The sequence below is a fragment of the Macrobrachium rosenbergii genome, chromosome 9 (genome assembly GCF_040412425.1).
Source record: "Macrobrachium rosenbergii isolate ZJJX-2024 chromosome 9, ASM4041242v1, whole genome shotgun sequence".
In the NCBI taxonomy this organism is placed as follows: Eukaryota; Metazoa; Arthropoda; class Malacostraca; order Decapoda; family Palaemonidae; genus Macrobrachium; species Macrobrachium rosenbergii.
The window spans coordinates 48691403-48706052 of record NC_089749.1 but is presented as its reverse complement, the minus strand read 5'-3'; the positions used below and the strand labels follow the sequence as shown (position 1 = coordinate 48706052).

Genomic DNA, 14650 nt, shown 5'->3' with positions numbered 1-14650 from the left:
TTATTATTTTAAACTGCGGTGTTAAATTGCTATTGCTCGTACTGTTCTCATTCTTCCCAGGGCTTTGGCCCAAAACACATAGTTCAGAAGACATAGTTTCGAAATTTGAACCTTTTTAGGATCTTGATGGAGGAATGCTTGTTTCAAAGCGTCTTTTACACCCCTACACAAGAACAAAAGGGAACAATAAATGATTTACACTACGGGCCAGAGAATAACCGTCATATGAATATTTATGTCAAATTGCCTGAGTTTACTGCGTATTGGGCCAAGAGATTTTCTTGCCAAATATGTTCTATTAAATTAATGGAAAACACAAACAGGAAAACTATTTAGGAGTTGCTTTTACGCATCAGCGACGCACAGAACTGGCAATAATTTTTATTTATATTGCCTATATATCATATTTTCTTAAAATTTGTTGCTTAGCAGGAGTGCACAAAATGTAGTTCGTGTATTTTTACGAAAATTTTACCAAATTGGGCATCGTAACTGGTAGCAAGTTATTAGATTTTGGGAGAGACAGAGGCATAAATCTTTTGGTGGGGTACATTTTGTTGGTTTATTGCTCAGCCCTGGCGGAGATTTGCGGCCTCAGGACGTTCTTTGCTTAAAAGTGTTGAGTAATCAACAATTCTAAAAAGTTCTCAACATAAAATAATCATAATAAATTTAGATATGTCCGACATGCTTTATATCTTTCATTATTACAGAACGATTTTTTTCTCAACATACATGTAAAGAGTTTTTATTTTATTGGTGGCGGCGTTTCCAGAAAAGGTGAACGAAAGTGGAAGCTACTCTCACATCACTCCAATTCGGTCTCAGGGCGTTTGATAAACGACCCCTCTTCCAGAGGTACTCTTGAGGTTTAGTGCTCCACAGAATGTTCGGGTCAGTAACCGTTTGTTTTCATCTGCTGACAAAGTTTAGAGTTCTCTTCCAGTTTTCGCCTGCCTTTCATTAACCATCACACCCTATTGTTTTGAAGACAAATATAATGCTTTCTTCTAGGCCGAGCTTCACTTTCCCTCCCCTCAACCCCACCCCATGTGGTTGGGGCATGGGGTTTGGATTGCTCGTTCCATCGACCTCTGCATAACAACCTGTTTCCGTAACAAGAGGGAATACGTCCCAGAAAGATGTATTTATTCTTTTGCTTTGTTGAATGTTAGAATATCGCAGCCAGGTTAACTCTCTCTCTCTCTCTCTCTCTCTCTCTCTCTCTCTCTCTCTCTCTCTCTCTCTCTCTCTTATGTATACGGGATATCCAGTTCGCTGACTGCTCGCTCTATAAGCAAATTGCACATTGGCATGCTATATACGAAATGCCATTCCCATACTCCCCTCAGACGTCACTCACTTCATCAGCTCTGCCGCAACACTTGATCAAGTTCTCCCTCCCACAGTAATTACAGCCGTAATCGCCCCCTACGTTGCTTTAGTGATTGATGTAATTGTCGTAATCCTTGTGGAGATTTCCCGCATGCTCGTTATATTCGGTAATTATATGTTATGATTACCGCACTGCACTGTTTATATTCGTATCGCCAGGGATCCGTCAGAAACTTGATGGATCGTTGAAAGCTCGATAGGAATCACGTCATCATCACATTTGTTTATGGGGAACGAATCATAAGTAATTCATATGGTATCGTCGTTCTTTATCCATTTATTTCGCCAAATCTTCGGATAAACATTGGAAAGCATTTGCACACTGCGCACCAAGGCTATACAACAAAATACCGCCTGAAGTGAAGAGCATACAACAAGAGCGCAAATTTAAAAAGGAACTAAAGACTCTCCTATTCTGCAGGAGCTACGATACTGACGAGAAAACACTGAAAGACAATTAAAGAATAAACTTATTTTGAAAACGTACATGGGCCTGCCAGAGGGGAATTATCCTTTCAGAGGGCTGTACATGACACGAAACAAAGTGAAACAGTCGGCCGCTGTATTGAAAACAGCTGCGTGGTCTGTAGTTTAATAGTGCGCAGGACCGGTCTTTCAGCGCTCAAGTTTATATCGTTGCTTGAACAAAACTCCTATCTAGTGATTTTTGCGTTCAGTCCCGGAACGATAGGGATTTTGATCACGCAGGTATTCCCAGGTCCAAGCAAGGTCCTTTGAATATACTCTGTATATATTTGAAGGACTTTGGGTCCAAGGAAAGTGCCATCGTCGCGTTGGACGTTGGTAGCCGAATTCCGTCTACTGCGTCAAAAAGGGTAAGGTCAAGGTCTATCTCTAGGCCATGGATAAAGTACCTTTAATGTAGGCAGCGGCGTTAAGGCATGATTAATAGGTCTAGAATTCCGTGAACCTTCCTATTTATTTTTTCAATGCCAAGCTATGCTCCCCTAAAATGGAGAACTGCAGTATCTGCAAGATTTTCGAAATTGAGATATGCCACTTATTCTTCAGTGCTTTCCACGAGTATTTAGGGAGTCCCATTTGCAGTATCTGTAAAATCATTAGTAAGGCAAGGGCATATCTACCATTTTCTCAGTTTTGTATTTTTGCAGATACTGCAGTCTTCCATTTTAGAGCAGTATGGGATACGAACCGAAGGCCTGAACACTTCCGGGACCTTAAGAGTATAGGAAGAAAGGTATAGGATGTCTGTGTCATGGTATGGGTCCTGTCGCTCTTTCCACGACAATCCTCTGGTGTGCCATTTTGCCGGTGCATGTGGTCATTTGCTCAGCAAGTTCTTTAAAGTTTACAAGTTTTGATTTGTTACTGAGGAAAGTATTCGATGCTAAAATACGATTTCGTGCTAGTATATTTGAAAATGTCTGAAATTTGATAATACTGTTATACGGAAGCTGAATTAGAGGATGATATTGAATGAGGATTCTTTAGGCAACATGTAGCCAGAGAGAGTCGGTCAGATTTAACGTGAAACTCGCAGATGGCTATGTCAGCGTATTTTTTAAGTTCAATTAGAACCTTTGTCTTTGTTCACAAGCCAGAGATATTAAAAGTATTTCATTCACTAACACACACACATACATATATATGTATATTATATGTATATGTGTATATATAATATATATATTGTTTATATATATATATATATATATATATATATATATAATATATATATATAATATATATATATATATATATATATATATATATATATATATATATATATATATATATATATATATATATATATATATAAATATATATATATATATATAAATATATATATATATATATATATATATATATATATATATATATATATATATATATATATATATATATATATATATATATATATATATATATATATATATATATATATATATATATATATACATACATATATATATATACATACATACATATATATACATACATACATAAATACATATATACAGTATATATATATATATATATATATATATATATATATATATATATATATATATATATATATATATATATATATATATATATATATATATATATATATTATAAATTATGATATATGCATGGTCATTTTCCTGATTGTCTTCATTTCAGTGCTTGCATTTCTGTTAATGTGCTGAATCTGCAGTAGTAAAATAGGTTACTGCCGCAGGAAATCCATTATCATCCATTATCGTTCAATGGGGCCATTAACATCTGAACTGGTAATAAAAAAAAAGAATTATCAGTAACGTGCGTTGCTAGCGTGATTGAGTGAAAATCAATTGAACGCCCACTGCTAGATATACTCCTGATATATTGATGTTTTCTGCCTATTATGCGAATGAATGAGAGTAGGTTACGCAACATAAGAACTTCCACTACGTTCCATCACGTGAACTCTCATAAATCCGAAAAGTTTGGTTTCATGATCCAGGGAGAAGAGCATACAGCGATAAATTGTCTATCAAGACTTTGCTGCAAATAGTTTGTAAAGCATTGGTTCTCAGTTGGGGTCCGTGACTATAGAGTAGGCCCTACTCTATAGTTTTGTCATTATTATGTATTTATTTACTTACATTTTTATTATTTTTGTGATTTTCCAAAACTTCTCGCGGAACTCCTACTCTGCAGTATCGTTTTTAAAATTTCACAGATTATCTGAAAAGTATTACATCAACAGTTTAGAATTCGAGACTTCCGTAAATCATACAGTCTTTTCTTCGGAGATCCAAGTTTAAATTATTCATAGCTGAATCCATATACGATGGTTCCATTTTGTGTAGAACTCTCAATGCCGAGAACGGGAGTAACCTTGTATAAGGTCCACAATAATATGCCGATATCTATAAAATCCCATGTTCTACCACTGATATATTATTGTGGACCTTATACAAAATCGTTACATCGTTCGTTAATGATAGATGATCATCATAGAACAATTGTGAACTACCGCTCTCATGTTTGATTCTGAACATCTGTCGAGTGAGATTGTCCTTTCTGATTTTGTCACCCTGATCCACCTCCTACTAAATTTCCTTAAACTGAAGGACCTTCAGCTGCAGTGATAAAGACCCAATAGGTTTTTCTAATTAACAGAAATACTATGATTAGTACTTTATTAAAATTGAGAAAATATATTGTTTAATATATTGATGAGGCAAGTTTCTACTGTAGATGAGTACAAAATGTAGTAATTGTGCCAGTTTCCAATATTGCAGAGTGTAGATTACAGTAATTACAGTCTAGGTTTCTGACCTTTCATTGTGCCCTGATGATAAAAAGTTTATTTTCGACCCCCTGTACAAGTGATTACACTTAATTGCGGCCTGCCCTCTTGGTAGCTATTAAACGTGTAGGAGCACGACATGTGAGCACTTATGTTGTTGTTAACTCTTCAGCTGTATTCAAGACTAACATTTATGAAGGCAATCCGGTCAGCATTTGAATTTGTTAAGCTTAAGTTACTTCATTTCAAAATCCGTAAAATAGTTGTTGGAGGAAGATAGGGGTTAGGGATTAGATCTTCATAATTCATGTAATCAAATGGCTAAACATTGTTGACGGTGCTTTAGTGAATCCAGACCTAATCTGTGTGGTGTTCCAGACAATAAAGTTTGGTACAAAATTTGTTTGTTTGTCAGCAGGATTGCATAAAAACTTCTGCGTGGAATTTCACAGAAATTTCACCGGAGGAGCGCCTCTTGGTGCACGCAATTAGATTTGCAGAGAACATATTATCTACAGAGCAGGAGGCATGGCTGGGAGGTGGGTTTGGCAGAATTCCCCAGGCTTGGTGGGGTTTTGCAGTTAGTTTCAACTAGTGGAGACGGTGAAGCACACGATTCATCAACTTTTCAAGTAATTTTTGTTGTTGTTCTTTGATGCATAATAAAGAAGGTGAACTGTGACCAAAGCTTTAGCTAAAACCTTGATTATTCAGTCTCATATTTTGCACCCACTCCATGATTCATTATTCACTGGTTAAACTGCACATAATCAAGTGAAATATTATTTATTTATTGCCGTGTATTTTGATGTCATCCTTACTTTTTGCTAGAAATTAGAAATAAATTAAAATGGAAATCATACGCAGGATGTGGTTAAACAACTTATTATACAGCAGCAGGGGCTACATACAGTAGTTACTACAGGTGATCCGGTTGAAACCACGTCGTGACGCTGTTATTGATATATGAGCCTGTGACTTTCACAGCGCTTTGTGGGAGGCTGAGTCTGGCTTACAAGGGATGATAGGTATTTTTTTTTCTACAACGAAAGGCATGAATTTTTCCATCCCAGGCTGATACCTGTTTGGATGCCGACGAAAGTACCAGATCGTGCAGAATACAGTTACATATAAATGTAGAATGGGTACAAGATATGAACAACTGAAACTGTTCCACATTCCAACTCCTTAAAGTACTTTTTGTGGTGCCGATATGACACTAGATTGCAATTAAATGCAATGTTGTACAAATGGGTCATTATGATATGATATGCAGACAGTCGTTCCACATCCATATTGGCGGCTGACTTAATGTCATGTTGATGAGGTACTAGGTTGTTTTTATACTTTTAATTCTGTCGCAGATCGAGTTTTCTTGGTGGTCAGGTTTGACAACCAGACTTGGATAGGTTGGTGAAGGAGGGGGGGATGTTCTCATCTTCAAAGTATACTGGTGTTAGGCTGTTAGTGGATACCCAATCTTTGTGCTCAAGTAGAGTACTTTTATTTTGAAAATGTTATTTGCTTGTTTGTGGATGGAGTATGGGCCCTTAAAACGGGGTGTAAGAAGGGGTTTAAGGACATTATTCTTCAGGCATAAGAATCGGGAAGTATGCAGAATCTTTGGGCAGTGTTTTATGGTGATTTGTGAAGTCTTGATAGGTCTTCCTGTTGTTTGCTGGCATTGTCGAAGGAGGAAAATTCCCAGGGCATGCGGATGGTTTCGTCAGATGCCATCTCCGCGGGAGGGTGTTGATTCCTTCTTTGGGCACCATGCATAACCTAAGGATGACCCAGGGTAAAATGTGACTATCGGGTCCATCACATTTGGAAAAGCATTGAGGCCGTTGCTGTTGGTGGCTGGGTTTTAGGAAGTGGTGGTGTGGGTTTTTGACCTCATTACTTTGGCTAGGGAGGTCCATAACTTGGAGACTGTTGGGTTTGCAATGAGACGACGTCCTGGTGACAAGTTTATTGTAAGAGATCAGAGAGCCGACCGACTCGCAAACGCGTTGCAGGTTCATGCTTGGCAGTGCATTGCAGAAACATATCGTGCAGAGACAAATGCTGGTCCTCTGTTGGATGTTGTATATTGCTAGGAGTGCTGCAATGACTGGTGTGCGCTATTGCTCCAAACATCGTTATTGCTTCTGGTCATCTTGTAGACTGTTCCATTGTCATGAAGATAGATGTACCTATATCCATCATATGGGGGTAGGGTCCCATGAGGTCGATGTGTAAGTGACCAAACCATTGTCTAGGCTGAGGGAAAACACAATTGCTGGATTCTGTCAGTTTTTTTTTTTTTTTTTTTTTTATTTGTTTGGCCCTCTAGGCACTGTTTGGTCCGTGATTCCACGTCTCATTTTGCTCTTCATGGGATGATGTCTGTGTCACCAACTTTGCTGTGGTTATCCTAGTGGGAGAGTGACTTTGTTGCGCATATTCCTGTTGAATCCAGGTTCTGTACCTGGAATCAATGTCACCATCTCCACCAAGACAGCTGATTGATGGTTTGTAACACTTGGCTAACTATGAATTATTGTCACTGTACACGAGAGGTGTTTTGCTTTTATATATACAAACATTAAGCCGTATGGGTCAAAATCTGCTGTTTGTCATTGTTTCTAAACCTGAGACCAGGTTCGAATCCTAGTCAGGGGAGAAGTACTGATCAATTTTAATTCCCATTGGATGGAAGTTATTCGAAGGTATAGTGAATTCGATGTTAAACGATATTTGTGGTTTAATATTTGTGAATATTGAAGTTATGAGTGTATAAGTTACAAATATTCGAATTACACACCATTTATATATCTTATGTATATATGTATGTATATATAATATATATACATTATATATACATATATTTATATATAATATATGTATATATAATATATATATATATATATATATATATATATATATATATATATATATATATATATATATATATATATATATATATATATATATATATATATATATATATATATATATATATATATATATATATTATTAATGAAATAGGTTAGTGAGACTACCGAGTTCGGACATCAGACTCAAATATCACTGGTCTGAAACAGTTTTTCTTAGATGGTGTTAATGCAGGAGCAAGTTCAAGTTAAAGAAGCGGGACAGCTAGGTGGGAAGAGACCAAAGGGAACAGATGAGAAATTTAAGCTTAAAACAGATTTAACTTGGGGTCGAGGAAACACTAGTCAAGACCCTTCAGTACTACCTAATATCGCCATGCAAGGCACACTGTAGACGGTACTTCCTACAGCATTAGTTATTTGGAATTTTAGCTAAGTCAGCGGTGTTTTCGCTTCTGCCACAAGATCACATAGAAGAAATATTTATTCTGATTTGTTTATTCGATGTTAAATTTAGGCAAATATCAAACAAGATTTTAGTTGAATTGAATTGAATATAGAATTTAGGCCACAGGCCTATGAGGTCATTTAGCGCTGAAGCGGAAATTGACAGTAAAAGGTCTGAGAGGTGTAACAGGAGGAAAACCTCTTAGTTGCACTATGAATCAATTGTTAGGAGAGGGAGGAAAGTAAGATTAAGAAAGAGAATACGAAAGGAGGTACAGTAAAAGGAACGAAAGAGGTTGCAGCTAGGGGCCGAAGGTACGCTGCAAAGAACGAAGTAATGCCTACAGTGCACCGCATGAGGTGCACTGACAGCACTACTGACATTCCAGAGGTATTACGCCTCCGGAAGGAATTAATTACATTAGCTGACGATGGCATACGTTCATCCCTCTTCAATCCAGTGCAATATTAGAGGCAATCACGGCTCGAGTATGATCATATTAGATTAATTTTGATGAAGTGCTGATTAATTGTGGTAATTACGGTTGCTGGCAGGGAGACGAAATCACTAACGGGGGCAGCGCTCACCATTTGCGGCATTTTAATATTCTCTCGATTTTTTTTTAGTGGCAAGGGCATAAAGAAACATTTTATTTTGTTTTAAATAAAAATTGATGAAAACTACTACTACTGCTGCTGCTGCTGTGGTGACCTCTCGGGCCTCATTGTAGCCCATTGCCACAATTCATGCACTAGGTCTTGAGCAAGTTACTTTTTCCTTTTTTTATATTTTATATTTTATTACATTGACAAGGACAGGACACTTAACCTTAGGCTTATCCCTACTCAGTTTCCTGGGACTACTCTCCTACCCTACCACGTAAAGGAGAGTAACCCACCCACCCTCTCTCTCTCTCTTTTTTTCATATTTTGTATTTTATTATATTTTCAAAGACAGGACTCTTAACCTTAGGCTTATCCTTCCTCTATTTCCTGGGCTATGGTTAGGGTGATAGGACTACTCTCCTATCCTTCCCCATAAAGGGAGAATAACCTCTGGAAGTAATCTCTCTCTCTCTCTCTCTCTCTCTCTCTCTCTCTCTCTCTCTCTCTCTCTCTCTCTCTCTCTCTCTCCCCTGAGTATGGTATTACGCTCTTCTGGAGAACTAAAGAAAACTAACAGAGGTAAACGAGAAAAATGATATTTTGAACAAGTAATCTCTCTCTCTCTCTCTCTCTCTCTCTCTCTCTCTCTCTCTCTCTCTCTCTCTCTCTCTCTCTCTCACCTTGAGAATGCCATTAGGCTCTTCCAGAGAACCAAAGAAAACAGAGGTAAACGAGAAAAAGGAAATTGTGAACGCACTGTATTGTGAAGCACTCCTATTTCAAGCATGGGAGATAAGAACTGAGTCTATTAAATGCAGAGGAAATGGAGAGATATGGAACATTTTTGGACGCAATTCATTTTAGAAAAGAAAATGGAAAAACAAATATGTGGATTCGTTTTATTTTGAATTGATTCTGTTCCAAGCAGTGGGAATGGAATAAAGATATATCTGGACGGCCTTTGTTTGAAAGTTCTTTAATTTTACGGAAATGAAATGGGGAAAAACAAATTTCGGGAAATATTTGTTTCAGAAATGCTCGTATTTCAAAGGGAGGTGTACAGAAAAAGGGGCGTATTTGTTTGTGCGTACTCTGAAGCAATCGTATTTCATGGCAGAAAAAATAAGAATGAAGCAAAAGATGATAATTACGTTTCAGTTTCCCTTCAACTACTAAACAAATGCGTTGTTTTTATGTTGGATCCGTGCAACAGAGAGGAATTAATCTACGAACGCTCAGTACAAAGATAACAAAAATGCAGTAAAACTTCCTCCGTCATTTGTCATAATTAAGAGAAGGGATCTCTTCTTTTTTGACAGTAAATTACTCTTTTTTTTTTTTTAACGTAGATACTTGTTGGAAAGAAAGTTGTCATGTTACTAAACCTTGAAATAAAAGTGTTTTTTTTTTTTTTGACGGCTAGAGGGGTAGCCAGTTCTTGTCCGCCTATCTGAGGGCTTTATTTGCATATGAAAAATTGCCCAGATTTTAGCAGACTTAGTAGAACAGACATTTCATGACGTCAGCTGAGACTTATTAATGTGAAGAATGACTCTATTTGCATTATGAGAAACTTGATTATGATAGCTTGTCTTATCGTCGTACAATCCTGCTGCAATAATTTTTTGTTTTTTTTCATGTGATTTTGTGTTTCATTTCTTGTTATTCTATTCGTCGAAGTATGTTTTGGTATATTGCAAGCACTGAAGTGTGAATTTTGTTTCTCTAACACCAATAATAATGAGATTAACAGTAATTCCGTCTCTCAGTATAATTGATTTATGTTAAGACTTACAAGGGCTTGCAGCACTGCGTGAAATAATGTTAACATGGATGTATGTACTGTAATGTTTTTCTCTTTAACCGGGTTAAAGTCAAGTTTCCTTACCGATTCAGCAAGTTTCATTTTTAAAGCGGTAGCTCATATCTCCGCAAGGGACCCACAAAAAAAGAGAGAGAGAGAGAGAGAGAGAGAGAGAGAGAGAGAGAGAGAGAGAGAGAAGAGGGGTAGTGGTTAACTTAACTGCCAGGTAATATAAGTCAAATCTCGACCAAGGCGAAGTCAATGAGGCCAAGTCTTGAGAAGAGGAATGAAAATACCTGAGCGCCAGACAGAACGAGAGGAAATCGAAGGCAGCTGGAGGTCCAAGCAATTGAAAGTTTTCAGGGAGTGAACTGAAAGTGTCTGAATTGAATTGCAATTCTAACTTTACCAAACAGAGCCAATTTCAGATGGAAGGCGTATCTACAGTGTATAAAACGATTTATGATGTATTGTGATTGCCAAACAGCGAGTTAGGGGATAGCATATGTGCTTCGTAGCTAGTGTTTTTAAAAGCATACACATCTTTAAAGTAATAGATAAAAGAATATTAACTAAAAATTATGTTTGCTTTTAAACTTTTAAAAGGAAATCTCATTTTCGGAAGGGTGAGACTTCCCACCCAACTACCTTGTTAAGAATTGAACGGTAGGTTTCCCGGTGCTCTTAAGGTATTTCTGTAAGACCGAGGGTTTGCATGTTAGGAAAAATACAAATTAATATAAAATTTGTCATTTTTAAAGGAATATACATCTTTAAAGTAAAATAAAAAGAATATTAATTAAAAATATATTTGCTTTCCAAGGACATTCTCATTCTTGGAGACTGTTAATAAAGATAAGAATGATTTTACGGAACGACAAGCAATAATTTTGTTCCCTTGACTATAGAACTTTATACAGCGAATTCTTTCGATTTTAATTAAATATTTGTTTCCTCTCCAACCATTTTTTCCAGCGATTTTACTGGATGTTCTTGCAGTTTTTCCTGTCATTATTTTCATCACGTTTGCTGTCATTAACGCTTTTTATGAGCCATAAAATGGTAGGAAGTTTGTTTATTCATGACTGAGTGGGCAAAGCCTATACTCTCTTTTCAGTGTTTGCTTTTATTGTTGTTTTGATTCTCAAAGTACAAAACTAGTAAAAAATGCGCCGAAGAGCAGAGTAGTTTTCTGTACAGCCGCGGCCCATAAAACTCAGAAACTGAATTGAACTGATCCTCATAGTCTAGTAGCTGGGACATTCGTTTTACCAATGAATGGTCCGGGTACGGTTCCTGAGCAAGCCAGAATATCTTAAGCACGGTCTGTTAAATCTTATACCTATATAACTGATCAACTGTGATGGGCCGCAACCAGGTTTGGGATAAGGTCACAGAGCTAGCAACCTAATTAGAAGATTGGGAGACTAACATTTCGGGAGTCACCTTCTCTTGGGGTGAAAAGATGTTTAGTAAAAAATAAAAAGTGAAATGAAAGGGAAGTCATTCAAGTCACCCAAAACTAAGGGAACATTTGGCGTTGGAATATCATCGATAATTCTTTTGCCAACTTCGTTCTTAACAGATTTTTGTTTATACCGCAAGGCGTGTCTTCCATTCAGATTTATCCCTTCTTGTCTAAATAAGCCATTTCATATGCAAAATCAGAGCTGTCCTCAATGCAGCTCCCATCCGCGAATGAGTCAAAATTCTGAGCAAGCTCTGGCAAGGATAATTGGTATTTAGATTGCTTCTTATTTTGTTTTTTGTTTCATTGTGGACAAAGTTTGATAAAAGTGGAATGAATGATCATTTAGAGTTCCTTGATTTAAAAAGACTGCGTGACTTGAATGCCCATTCATTTAATTAGCCAAATAACTTCTTCAATTCGTTGTTAAAAGACTCTTCTGTCTCAAAGGGTAACTGAGAGACCTTTCGAATCACGAGGCTGTATTTTACTCAAAGTTTCCCTAAGGGAAAGTAAAAATGCCCAAAATAAGAGATAAAAAGGCGAATGATGTCGCCTGTAGAAAGGCAAGCCAAAGGAATAGGGAGGGAACGACCAGAGTTCCGGAAACCAAGTCAGTCCTTCATTTTCCGAGTCCGGTCAATACTTGACATTCTTCCCGGATTCTCTTATTTCCCTTCAGTTGTTCCCTGCACCTTTTATTTTCCCCTTTGATTTATCTAAAGTATAATTTCTTTACTTTTTACTTTGATTTATTTAAAGTAAAAAGTAAAGAAATTAAACGTTAGAGAACATAGGTCACCAAGTTGTAGGTAAAATTATATTTCAGTGCAAATATGAAGCAAAAACGTTGTAGAAGTGAATCTTTAATTTATTTAAAGATTCAATTCTACAACGTTTTTGCTTCATATCTGCAATGAAATATAATTTTACCTACAACTTGGTGACCTATGTTCTTTCCTCTCACAAAATCGAAGTTGAATATCGATTCTAATCATAAACTGCTGGAAGGTATTGTGCAAGTCTTCTATATTTTTTAGGACTTGTGCTCTTCCAGAATGTCAAAATTCGCTTATTTAAATGTATTACTTCAGCATGCAGGTTGTTATGGAGCTTCATCGAATTTTGATTCAGAACGCCCATCATTCGTATTCGAATTTAATGAGAAATCAACTGCAGGTTATATCCGATATGACTTCGAACGTTCTCATGCATAACTGAGGGACTTATTTCAGATTCTGAAATGTGCTGTTTATCATTCACCGCCACCACCACTGCTACTAATACAACTACAAATAATAATAATAATAATAATAATAATAATAATAATAATAATAATAATAATAATAATAATAATGTTATTACAGAGATAATATAGGCAAGAGATCATTATTCGAATAAGATAGAGATAATGATAAAAACGGTTATTACAGAGATAATACATGCAAGAGTTCATTGTTTGTATAAGATAAAGTACTTATAGGCCATAAAGTTATAAAAATAAAATGATAATAAACTTAAACTCTTCGATTACACCACCCATAAGCATTTACAGTGCACAGCTAATACCACTTCATGAAAGTCTGGTGACGTAAACATGAAAGTAAAACTCTAGTCGAAGGCTTTACAGACAAACACAAATGAGACAAAATCAGTCAGAAAACTTGAAAGTCAGAATGACTGTTTCTTCCCATGTACTATCAAGCTTTGGCATTCTCTTTCTGCTTCTGCTTTTCCAGACTGGTAGATTTTCTTCCTTGAGGAGGCTGAAGGTCTGCCATCTCTTTCGTCGTTATGCCCTCAAGTCCTCCTTTTTCCCTCCTCTCTTTTCATTTTTCCTCGTGCTTGGGCTAGGAAATGGAATGGAAAGGAATGTGAAACTTAGGCCAAAGGCCAAGCACCGGGACCTACGAGGTCATTCAACGCTGAAAGGGAAATTGAGAGTAAAAAGGTTTTAAAGGTGTAACAGGAGGAAAACCTCGCAGTTGCACTTTGAAACAATTGTTATGAGAGGCGGCGCGGGGCGGGGGGGAGTAGGATGGAAGAAAGAGAATGTGAACGGAGGTACAGTAAGAGGAATGAAAGGGGCTGCAGCTAGGAGCCGAAGGGACGCTGCAAAGAACCTAAGTAATGCCTACAGTGCTTTGGCTAGGAATGGATATGAAGATGCCTGTTCCATTGGCGTTTATCCCTCAAAAATGGAAAGTCCACCTGCATGAAGGAACCTGCCCTTTTTAATGACAGTAGGACCCTTCAAAGTCAAATATGACACATACAAAACTAAAAGAGGAGGAAACAGCTGCATGTAGGATTCTACCCATATAAATGGAAGAGGGGATCTTCAAAATAAAAAAGAAAACCGTTGTTTTTGTTGCAAAATATACGGAAGCTGGCATCACGCGCAACCACACGCAACCCGGTTTAGTGGGAGACTAACACGAACTTCTTCATTCTGCTAGAAGGAAAGGAGGACAAAGTATTATGTACGCTGCATCTTCCATTACGGAGATAATTACATTAATAATGGTTATTACAGAGATTTTTAACTGGTAATTTGAAAATGAAGGTCGTACAAAGAATATTATATCTTTTGGGATTTTTTTTTACCGTTGCTGTGCATAGATAACTGAACGTATCCACGCATATAATGTTTGTTAAGCTTTATTCATTAACTAAATCGTTTTCTTGGTTTCAAAAGACCAACCTTCGCATATGATTACACAATATTTCTTTCTGTATAACTGCAAAAAAATTCCCATTTTCAAAACAGAGCTTTCATAGAAAAGCAATGTTAA

At 36.8% G+C, this 14650-nt stretch overlaps 1 long non-coding RNA gene across 2 annotated transcripts in view; it reads left to right on the top strand.

Moving 5' to 3' along the window:
• The window catches only part of LOC136841765 (uncharacterized), a 255318-nt gene that overhangs the window by 15385 nt on the left and 225283 nt on the right, over window positions 1–14650 (top strand). The gene's annotated exons all lie outside the window — the stretch shown is intronic.